Raw genomic sequence first — 11,032 nt, forward strand, 5'->3', positions numbered from 1 at the left:
GTCACATTCCGCTAACACACGCTTTTTACATCCTTTTCATCTTCCCTCATAATCAGTCTCTATGCCCTCAAGTCAACTGCACTGCTCTTCTCTCACCATTCTCCACTTTATCCTCACCTCCCAGGGCAGGAGCTCCTCAGACCCAGATGGCACTCTACAGGTGCAGTCTGTGCTCTCTGCTCAGGTTCACAGGACTGCAACACGCACAGTTTGGCAGACTCGCTGCTCTCCTTCGGGTAGCGTAACAACTGGCAGGCTCGGCCCAGGATGCTACAGGTCATATTTAGAGACATGGACAACACAAGAAAATGCTGTCCATGGGATATGGAACCAAGGACAAACAGGAGCCCAGGAGCATACCAATACCATACCCAGAAATACTCATTAGAAGGATAGGCCTTGTCTTGTTCTGGAGATCAAGAGCATCTGGAATCACTTCCGTTACATGTCAGCTAGAACACACACAACTAAAACAAACAGTAAATATTCCCATTCTAGCAGGTGTATCTACCAACACAGCTGGAACTAAACCAGATGATCCAATGTGGGACTTTCTGATAATACACAGCTACCCTTTGTACATGCAGTTCCACCCATGAGACTGGGCACGCCCTTAATCAGGTATGAATCAAATCACCTGAGACATGAGAAATTTATCAAGAGCTGTTGCAAAAACCCAGAAGGTTGCTTGTGCCTCGCTGCACTTCACCTTCAAGGGATGGGAGCAGCTGATGCAGGCACACAGCCGCCCCAAACACAACAAAGCCAGAGCAGATCACTTTCGCTAGGACTTCTTGCACATGACAGCATGACCCAAGGGCTGAAACACCTCCTCAGCCATGCAAACACATACAGAGAGGAGGCTTGGGCTATGGCACCCGGGGAACCCCAGCAGGCAGGGAACCAGGGTGGTGCAGGTAAGGGTATGACCCCCCGGGCAAGTGGCCTGGCCCCAGATGAGGTGGGGCACTACCAGCGCAGACGATCGTTGTAGCACACCGGAGCACGAGTCCTCTCTCTTTCACCCCAGGGTACATCGCAGCAAGGCAATACACCAGGCAATGCAAAGGCGAGGTGATGCCAGCCCATCCACCCTGCATCCTCGGAGAGGACCAATACTGACCTGTAAAAACAGCAACCACAAAACACTGCACACAGCTCATGTGCGCAACAAGGGACGGGAGCCAGCTTCACGCCGAATAACTTACAACCGAACCCACCCTACAGGGATCCCTGTGTGCAGCAAGGCAACGGGCTCTGCTAAAAACTTCTCCGCCGATTTCCCCAGCCTCCGCACACCCCGAGCTCGCAGCTCTCCCACGCAGCAGAGCAAAACGCGCCGGGCCAAGCCACAGAAGAAGGCACACGGGCACTCCGTCCGCTGCTATCCTTTCACCCGGACACTTCCAGTACCTGGGTGGGCGGAGTGCCTTGGAAAGGCATGCTCATCTGTATCGTTTTAAGTTCACCTGCTGCTCTGGCCTCGTGCCCAAATCTGGTACGCAGAGGGAGACACTCGCAGAGGCATCACATGCCAAGAACGCCGCACGCGTCCCAGCAACAACGCTGACAGCCAAGGCGTTATTCCTAACTTCCAAAATACGCTTCTGCCGCACAACTTGTCACTGCTAGCGCCTTGCAACTTGTCTGCTTCACTCCGAGCATGATCTCCTGCGCTGTTCGAGGCTGACTCTTCACTGCAGCGAGGCTATGGCCATTCCGCATGCTGCAGCACTGTTTCAGAAGCAAAGAAGCCCGACACCTCCCCAGATCCCAACTTTAACCCTTCTGCCCATCGTTTCTTCCCCACCTGTCTGCCTTGGGAGCAAATTAGGATTTGGGTACAGGACAGCACTTAAACACTTGCTTATCTTTAGGCACACAAGTGGCTGCAGAGAGTTCAGCTGGATTACTCATACACTTGAATTTCAGACTTACTATGCGGAAGGTTCACCAAGACCTCCTTAAATGGCAAAGATGCAATGCTGTGTTTTCCAAGCCTGACTCTGTGCATCCCAAGGAACCCGAGAAAGAAATGGACTCTTCAAAAAAGCACCGAAGTGGAACCGAGGTAGGGAAGGAACAATTTTCACTCTCCCAAAAAGCAACCTGCAGGATCAGAAGTGATGGAAAACCATCACAGCTCTAAAGGAAGCTTAAACTACTCTAAAAACTAGCAGTCCTACTGCACACAGGAAAACAAGTCACCGAGGAAGTGTCCAGCTGACGACTTGTCCCTAACTCATATTCTACTCCTTGAAATATGTTTTTATACATAAATACCACCTGGACCTTAAGCATTTTTGTGGTTCACTTCTGGACCTCCCCACCATCACGTTTCAGATTCAACAGTATTAAACTGCCCTGGTTTCTAAATGCCAGATACAAAGACCAGCTTCCGTACTAAGCTAGGCATGTCAATACCCACGCACAGCGAGTACAGGCCTTGCCCCCCAGTCAAGGATGATGATGATAGTGCATGAGGCAGGTAAAAGCAGAAAAGATGGGGGAGATAGACTGTAAAGATAGGCATAACTGCAATAAGCAGTTCAGAGTAATCTCCAGAGATAGGCAGAAAGGATACTAACTTCAGTCTGTAATTACAATTCTTTTCAACCATTTCTCCGATTATCAGTTATGACTGCAAACTAAAGAGAGAAACCTTGGTCTAAATGGCTTTTTTCTCCTGGATTTCAGTGTCAGGGATGATGGAAGACTCCCAACCTCACTCCTCTTCAAGCCACAGTGTCCCATCAGTAAAATGGCAAGAATAATTTTCCTTCACCTCCAGAAAGCACCGCAGAAATAGGCCCCCACATACACTCGCAAAGCGCTCCAATGAAAGAGCAAATAGCACTTCAGAACAGCACAAAAGGAAATTAATAATTCTGCATTCAGTCCTGAGTTCGAAGAGTATGTAGTAAATAAGGCTTGGGGCCACACACTGCACAAAAAGAAAAGAAAACGAATAGCTGCTCATTAAGTATCACCTTCCACTCTGGGCACAAAGAGTAGGTGCTCTGGCAATTAAGTGGTTATATCATAACACTCGAGGCCAAATTAAGGTTTCATCAATGACCTGCATTCTGGCATTTCGTAGCTTTGGAGCACTTGGACTTTGCAACTTTAACACCGTCCTTTTAACCAAGTTCACTGCTTGTAATTAACTACAGGACTGCCATGTGGCTTCTGCAACCACTGCTTCTCTTGGGAAATCCAGATTAAAGGCTTGTCTTGGGCACAGCAATAGCTTGAGGTATCTCTCAAGATTTGCCCAAACCCATGGAAGGCAAACCAAGCCTCTGCCTCCAGCGATGAGGTGTGGTAGATTCAAGCCAGCTGATCTCCTTCGAGGCTGAGCTGAAGGAACGGCGCTGACACCCAGGCAAGGGAGGCAGGGGAGATGCAGCAGCCGGAGTTACAACCACTTCTCAGCTGCTAATCCAATTACTCTCCCAACCCCGTCACTGCGTGCTGCCTGGGAGACTCCTTGCTTTCATTCAAGCTTGCCTCACTAAATGGAGTAATTCAAGTCTGTTAAGGTGAGGTAATAAACTGCTGAAACAGAGAGAGCTCCTCAGGGTACGTGCACACAGCACATCGCACACGCACGTTACTGAGATACAAACCACCGCAGCTGGGGTACAATGACCACAGCAACTGCACAGAACCACCTGCAAGTCACCTGTAAATCACCCCACGTTTCTCTTCCAAAGAAAATAAGCCCTCAGCAATCTGAGTTTCATGCAGCCAGCCATGTTGCTGAAAAAGCCCTAGAGGAGATAGTTACGCTCAACTAAGGTTTGGAGCTGCACTGCTTTTACCTCATCGTGCAGTGCATCTCTCTCTACGTACCCCACTGGGCTCCACAGCCCCTTCCTCGAGGTCTGCAGCAAGATCTGTCAGCCTCCTCCACCCACCGACCCACCCAGCCAGCCAGCCTTCGTCCAGCTGGCCAGGCTGGTCCCACCGCAAAGCAGCTGTGACCCAGTTCCTCAGCAGCCACAGCCCCAGCCGCGCAGCCCTGGCAGAGGCTCTCCAGCTGGAGGGCAGAGCAGGAGCAGAGGGAGAAGAGGACACGACTGCAGCTCCCCACAATGAGATCCACTGGCCTAAAACAGGGAAGGAGGGGGTGGTCTACAGATTGATGCATAAACAAGACCTGACTCTGTAATTCGGAGCTAACAGGGTAGTTTACTGAATGTTAATTAAATCCTCAGTGCCTGTTACCAGCTGTGGAGATCAACTTATTTTTAAATTAAATAAGCAATAAATGCTTAGATGAACTTCTATTAAATTTCACCCAGTGAATGAAGTATGTGGGCCTTTTAATAGACATTAAACAAGACAGTTATGGCAAGTTAGTTGATATTTTATTACCTAAAGATAATGGCCATATTAAATCTCAACTAACTATTCCACTGGCGGCACAATCATCCAAGACTTGGCGGAAGTTTGCCTGCCTTGAAGCATCACTGGGCAGCGGTAGCAGGGGGAGGAAGGCAGCCAAGTGCTGAATGGCACCTACTTAGAGGATGCTTGAGTACAGAAACCCACTTAGGCACAAAACGGGATCCCTCCCAGCCAGAAGCGGAAACCCCAAAGAGGGCTGACGGAGGCTCTCGCACAGAAACAAAGCTGGCATAAATGAGAGAGCATCAAGCATCCCAACCCCACCAAACCAAACGATGTAATTTACTGGGTTACCGAGGAATCACTGTACCAAGAGGTTCCCTTGTGGCATCAAGGGCAACAGAAAACATCCCCTCTAACAGCCTGCAATGCTCAAAAGCTTGTATCTTTTTCTAAGAAAAGGTTATCAGCAACCCCCAGCTCCACCGATGTTTGTTTTCTTTCCTGAGCACGCTGCGATAGTTTGGGAGCGCTTCTGAGTGACTCACACGTGTGTCACTGTCACCCACAGATCCCAACAACAGATACTGACAGTCTAAAATGACAGAGACTTGCTGACAGCGACTTAAAAAATGCTCATTTTCACGCCAGCTCTTGCGCTTGCTCAGAACGTGATCGAAACCAGCTCTTTGAGATGAAAGCAGAATCTCCACCAAGGTGTCTCTACCGGTAACCTTAATCACAACGATTAAGCAGGTTTTATTTTTTCACGGCCGGATTGGAAACATCATCTACCTGCCCTGCTGTGCCCAGAGGCAGGAGGAACAGAAAGAGCCGAGCCCTGCACCCCGCTAAGCCCTGCTTCTCGGGCAGGCACAAGCTCTCAAAAAGCTTTTAAATTTTGTGGGGTTTTTCTGGTCTGTGGTTTTCAGTTTGATTTCTTGTTTTCTTTTCTCTGTTTGTTTCCATTTTACAAAACTAAGAGCTCCGTAAATTAAAAAGAGGAAAACACAGAGCTCTTCATACTTTACTGATGCTCTCCTCCAGCATCCCAAGGTACATGGGAAAGCTAACTGCAACACCTTCCCTCCAATCCCTCCTGTGGAACCGGTGTTTGTAAAGTTATTTCAAGTCCTGTACTTTCCTACACATGACCCACACTCTTTAAAGGTATTGTTCCTTGCGAATCCGTCCCTCAGATAACCCACGTGCTCAGATACGCTACGGTTTCCATCTCCCCCGCTCCTGCCCACTTTTGAAGCATGGCTGCAGTTCCAGTAAGCTCTCTAGATTTTACCAGAATTACCCTGCTATGAGAGCCAGAGCAAAGGGAGACAGTGAAGCTCTGGGGGTAAGAAAGCAGGCTGCGGAGCACAGCAAGCAGCAAGAGCATTGCTCACGCGGGCACGGAGCAAACAGAGATGCTGAACGCCAGACTTCTGGCAGGTCACAAAGACTTGGCATTCTGCTTCCCTGAAGGCTTCTCTCCATCAAAAAAACGTACCTAAACAGCACAGATGCACCTAAAGGAAAAGCATATTTCTTCATCATCCCGATGCTATCTTTAAAACCCCTCTGTGCATCCACAGGGACTTCCCTCCAGCTGAAGGGATTACCAGGGCTGCCATGGACTGCACTGGGAAGAGTGCGGTTGACCAGCCAGAGGTGAAACCCAGCGTGGTCCAGGGCCATTCTGAGCAGATGGTGCGAGTGTTACCCAGAGCCACCTCAGGGCCAGAAGGGTTCATTAGGGGAAAGGCAGAGCTGTGTGGGTCAGGCTTTCAGAAGCTTGACGAGGAATGAAATGCCACCAAGGATGCATTGTTCGCACTACCACAACGGGCAAAGGAATAGAGAAGCCACTGCAGGCACCCTGAGGGTACGTGTTTCCACAGATGCACAGAAACTCTTCTTGCAAACAATTTGTCATCCACCCAAGCTACTGCTTTTCTCCAGCCACAGTCAGCAAGAGATGTTTCATAGAAACCTGCATGAAACAGCGTCTTTGTCCCAATTAGATGTTTGCGATAGAAGAGGCACCCAGCATTAGCTGGTATAACTCTGAACAGACCTGACATTCACACAACCATCCCATCTCTTTTCCAGATTTGGCTAAATTCTTATCCTCAGCAGTGTTCTGCATCATAAATGCCACAAATTAGTTGCATGGAAAAGCACTTAAATGTGTTCATTTTTAATCAGCCACTTTCACCTTGGCTTGCACTGGTACAAAGGAACTGAGATCCCTTTTCCACAGCACTCACTGTTTCTGTGACACCTTTCTAACACGTGTCCTTTGTATTGGAGCAATTCCAAATCACTAGTCAAACTCCCTCAGGTTTTCCAGCTGCCCATCATTTTTATTATTCTTCTCCAAAACTGCATACACCAGGATTCAGTGATCAGAAGGGAGTCACCTAAGTTTTATAGTTAGACAGGCAAATACAAGCAACAATTCTTACAAACCAGGCAACAGTCAGGTGTCAGAATTCAGCGAGCAGCATCTCCACTCTGACCATGAACTCCCCATGTCGTACTTCGTACTACGAATTATAATTAAAAATACACACTGGTGATATTATCTATTGAAAGGCACTCCAGCTCCACTGAGACTGTAGCTGACCCTATTAGGTGCCTCGCAAAACTCACTAGTCCAGCTCTGGAGCTTCACCCCTCAACATTCTAGAGAAACGAGTGCTTTGGCAAGGGATGCACATCTGAATCTGCACTTCCATTATTTGAAAGCCTGAATTGCACTGCACAGGTTCCTGATTCTGGTAAGACAGAGCCCGTTACCTCATGCTAACACAGCACAGCTGGAGATGATACTCAGAGCAATGCAACTTGTAGATCTGAAGTGCTCTGCAAGTTTCCATGAGGCAAGGCAGCTAAGCTGCACAGGAACCTGGGATTTTCTGTACCCTATCCATGATTGCTGGGATATGGGATCTGAAATCCACCCCTGGCCCACCAGTCTAGAGGTAGGTTTGCCCTGGTTTCACTAGAGCACATCACAAACAATAGCATTCAATGCTTTTAACCCCCAAAGCTGGGTGACTGCTCGTCTGAACAGTAACTAACAGAGGACAACAGGACCCACAGAGCTGGAGCCTGCATCAAGATGGGGATGCTCACCAGCACCCTGCCCCAACACCCGGGCTGATCTCCAAGCATGCTCCAAAGGTGAAACTCTCACCTCAGTGCAATAGGAATCGGAGCTTCTCTCCCAGCTTGGTACCTGCCCCTCTGCTCAGCCAGGTTATGTCAGGGCAACGGGCACCAACCACACCAGGCAATTGGGACCCTGATGACAGGCACAACCGTGCAACGACAGAAGCTGTAATCCTCACCAACCCAGGCACCACGCACCATGACAACTGCACAACAGCGATGCATTGCAGTTTGGGGCTGCACCTACAGAAGCTTCAATGAGAGACAGTTTTAGCTTCATTTTTCTGGACGTGTCCTCTGTTTCCACCCAGAAGTTTAACCAGGCAGTGTACAAGGGCCACATAGCCCTGACTGGAACTTCTGGACGGCAGGACCACTGGCAACACACGACACATGCACAGCCAACATGCCCATGGCCTCCACAGACCGCACACACTCTGGGGCTGACTTTTGGGAAGAGGGCATTAAAAATCACTCGGGTGCCCTCTCTGTACACGAGCAGTGCATTTTCACAGTCCAACAGATGCATTGCACACCACCTACCCACTACCAGGCACCTCCCTCCAGCCAAGAGATCCCAAAAAAGCCTTCAGTGACCTTCAGCAACCCATGTGCTCCAAACAGGCCCTCCAACCACAGTGCTGGAGGGCCCACAAGGACCAGACACTTGATGGCAGGAGAGCCCCCAGCACCATAATTGATGAAGACTTTATACTACCACCATCCTGGACCAGGATCCCCCAGCTTGGTAGCTTTTCCCAACAACAGCCAACACAAGCTGACACTGGTGGGGAAAAAAAAACAAACCTGAAGAAAACAATTAAACAAAAACTACATATGAAACTCAACAATTAGAGGGCAGCAGGGACAAAGGTCCCATTAGCAGAATCACTGGACCTGTGTGCAGGATTATACACAGAGGGTAGGAGCTTGCTGCCAGGTGGCCCCACAGCCACCGCCCACACCATCACCTGCTGACAGCCCATCCCGCAGGGAAAAACCCTCCAACAGAGGCTAAACAACTGAAAGAGGGGAATAACAGAGCTAATAAATTTAGGAGTGATAGGATGAAAGGTCATCAGGTGGGCAGGGGAAGACAGAGTAGGCCAACAGGCAGAGAGTTTTCAACAGTAAATCTTTATCCTCGGATGGAAATATTTCCCAAGGGAAATCCCATATTCCAGAGTATTATTTAGCCTTGCCTGGGTCAGCCCTGCTGCCGCAAGGGTGGGGATAACCAGAAAGTCCCTCACATCCCCAAACTGTGCTGCTGCACAGCGGACTGGGCCACACACAGGACACCAACCAACATTTTCCAGCATGAACATGGCTGGTAAGGCACAGATGAAATGCTGTGTCCCATTTCTGGCTCCAAGCATTCCCCTGCCTTCCTAATATCCCATATCTGTAAGTACTTGGTGAGCCAGCACCTGCTGTACCACCAGCTCCCAGACATTCAGGGACTCCCTGCTCTGTCTTGGATCTTGCCCCCAAAATCATTCCTGGAAAGTATAGGCACAAAATCTACAGGTGAACATGCCCCAGGAGGCAAAGAAATTCTCAGATCTAGAATGTTTCCAAAAAACTCAAGACTTCTATTCACATGGGTCAAAACCGCTCTGCGTGCAGGGAGACACTCGGCAAGCTTGAGGGCTCCTGCAAGCTCTGGGAGCTTCTGCGTGTCAATTCCCTAGCAAGAGAGAAAGGTACCAAACAGGAACCCAACCCGAAAAACAAACAACTGGGCTAAAAAGCAACTTTGTATAGGCATAGAAAACAAAACAAACAAACAAAAAGGAATCAGAACAAATCAGGAGAACCCAACGCTCGCTTGTTTCACCCAACGGGGCCACACTGCACCGGGAGGTGCGGCAGCCAGAGCAACCAGGGCAGGAGTTTCTCCATCACCACCTCCTGCTCCAGAGCCCTGCCTTCTCCCCGCGCAGCCCCGGGGCGCGCAGAGCCGCTCCCCAGCAAACGCCAGGAGTCAGATCTGCCCGCGCCAACGGGGAGGGTGAGAGAAAGGGGAGAGCGGGGAAAAAAAAAAATTAGATATATTAAAAAAAAAAAGCGCCCCGTGTGACGTCAGGCTGTGGGAAACTTTTACGTCCTTACCTGCTGGGGAAGGGTGGGCCTCCCCCGGCGTATAAAAAGCTGCCAGGGCTTTACTCAGCGTGTTATTTGCGACCGAGCCCCGGCCGGGGACGGGGGGAAGGCGGGGGGGGTCAGCGGGGGCGGCCCCCCCCGGGCCAGGTGCACCTGCGGCCGGTAGCACCGCGCCGCCCGCCCCGGGGGACCCCGGCCCGCGGGCAGCCCCCGGGGGGGGGGGAGGGGCAGTTGTGCAGCGGAGCCGCTGAAGTACCGGGGAAGTTTCCCCCCGCCCCACACCCGGGAGCTGCCCCCGCCCCGCCGAGCTCGGGCCGGGCCGGGCCGGGCCGGGCCGGGCCGGGCCGGGCCGTTCCCCCCCCCCCCCCCGGCGGCCGCGGTGCCCCGGGCGGAGGGAGGAGCCAGGCGCGGCCCCCCCCGCTCCCCGCCCCGGCCGGGGGCTCCAGCTGTTGCACAGCTGCCTCGGCGGGCGGAGGGGTGCGGGGGGGTGGGGGAGGAGAGGAAGGGGGCAAGTTATTATCTGCAACAATACCTCGGGGGGAGGAGGCAGCGGAGGCGAGCGCGGCGGCGGCGGCGGCGGGAGGAGGCGGCGGGGGGAGGTGGGGCCGGGGCGGGGCCGGGGCCGCGGCCTTGCCCGGGACCGCCCCGCCGCGCCCGCCCCTCGGCCCCGCCGCCGGCCCCTTCCGCCCGCCGCCCCCCCGCCCCCTCCCTGCCACCTCCCCCGGGCAGCCCCTGCCGCGCTCCCCCGCCCCCCCGGCAGCCCCTCCCGCATCCCTCCCTCCGGTCCTCCCAGCCCCTCCCGCGCCCCTCGGCATCCCCCCCCCCCCCCCGGCATACCTCCCTCCGCGCCCACCCCGGCGCTCACCTCCCCTCGGGCGGAGGACGGAGGGGGGGACCGGCAGCCCCCACCTCGGCGGGACGCCCCGAAACAAAAAGCGAAAGCGGCGGCCGCTGCCTCCCGCCCCGCCGGGCCGCTGCGCTCTGCCCGGGGCTGACGTCAAGGCCCCAATTCCTGCCTTTCCTCGCAGATTTGTCCATGTAAGGGCTGGGGCCGGGGCCGGGGCGGCAGCGACCGGTACCTCGGGGGCTCGGGGGCTGGCGGCGGGGCTGGAGGCAGCCCCGACCCTGCCGGCATCGCCCTCCTGCCCGGTGACCCCCGGGGGTTAGACCCAGAGATACACCCCGCGCCTCGCAGTGTTCAGCTTCTCGCGGAGGAGTTTTGTCCAGGGCTCCCTATGACTTTTTTTTTTTTTTTTCTGGTGCTTTTCCAACCAACTTTTTCCCTGTTCTTCCCCAAAAAGGTGGGGGGAGGTGAAAGATGCTCGGAGCTACAAAGGAGCTGCCTGCTCCGAGATTCAGAACAAAACCTGTCGAGCATACTAAGGAAAGGGGGCAGGGAAAC

The 11,032-nt window shown here is 52.7% G+C and overlaps 1 protein-coding gene across 10 annotated transcripts in view; it reads right to left on the reverse strand.

Moving 5' to 3' along the window:
* LPP (LIM domain containing preferred translocation partner in lipoma) overlaps positions 1 to 10,824 on the reverse strand; it is a 355,991-nt gene extending 345,167 nt beyond the window's left edge. For 8 of the 10 annotated variants that reach the window (XR_012763649.1, XR_012763647.1, XR_012763646.1 and 5 more), the window contains exon 1: positions 10,163 to 10,232. The gene's annotated coding sequence lies outside the window, so the exon portion shown is untranslated. Of the gene's footprint in view, positions 1 to 9,639; positions 9,725 to 10,162; positions 10,233 to 10,495 lie in introns of those variants that run through there. The other 2 variants (XM_075418090.1, XM_075418092.1) reach the window with 2 other exon arrangements.
* Positions 10,825 to 11,032: the final 208 nt, after the last annotated feature.

The sequence above is a fragment of the Opisthocomus hoazin genome, chromosome 4 (assembly GCF_030867145.1).
Source record: "Opisthocomus hoazin isolate bOpiHoa1 chromosome 4, bOpiHoa1.hap1, whole genome shotgun sequence".
Taxonomy (NCBI): domain Eukaryota; kingdom Metazoa; phylum Chordata; class Aves; order Opisthocomiformes; family Opisthocomidae; genus Opisthocomus; species Opisthocomus hoazin.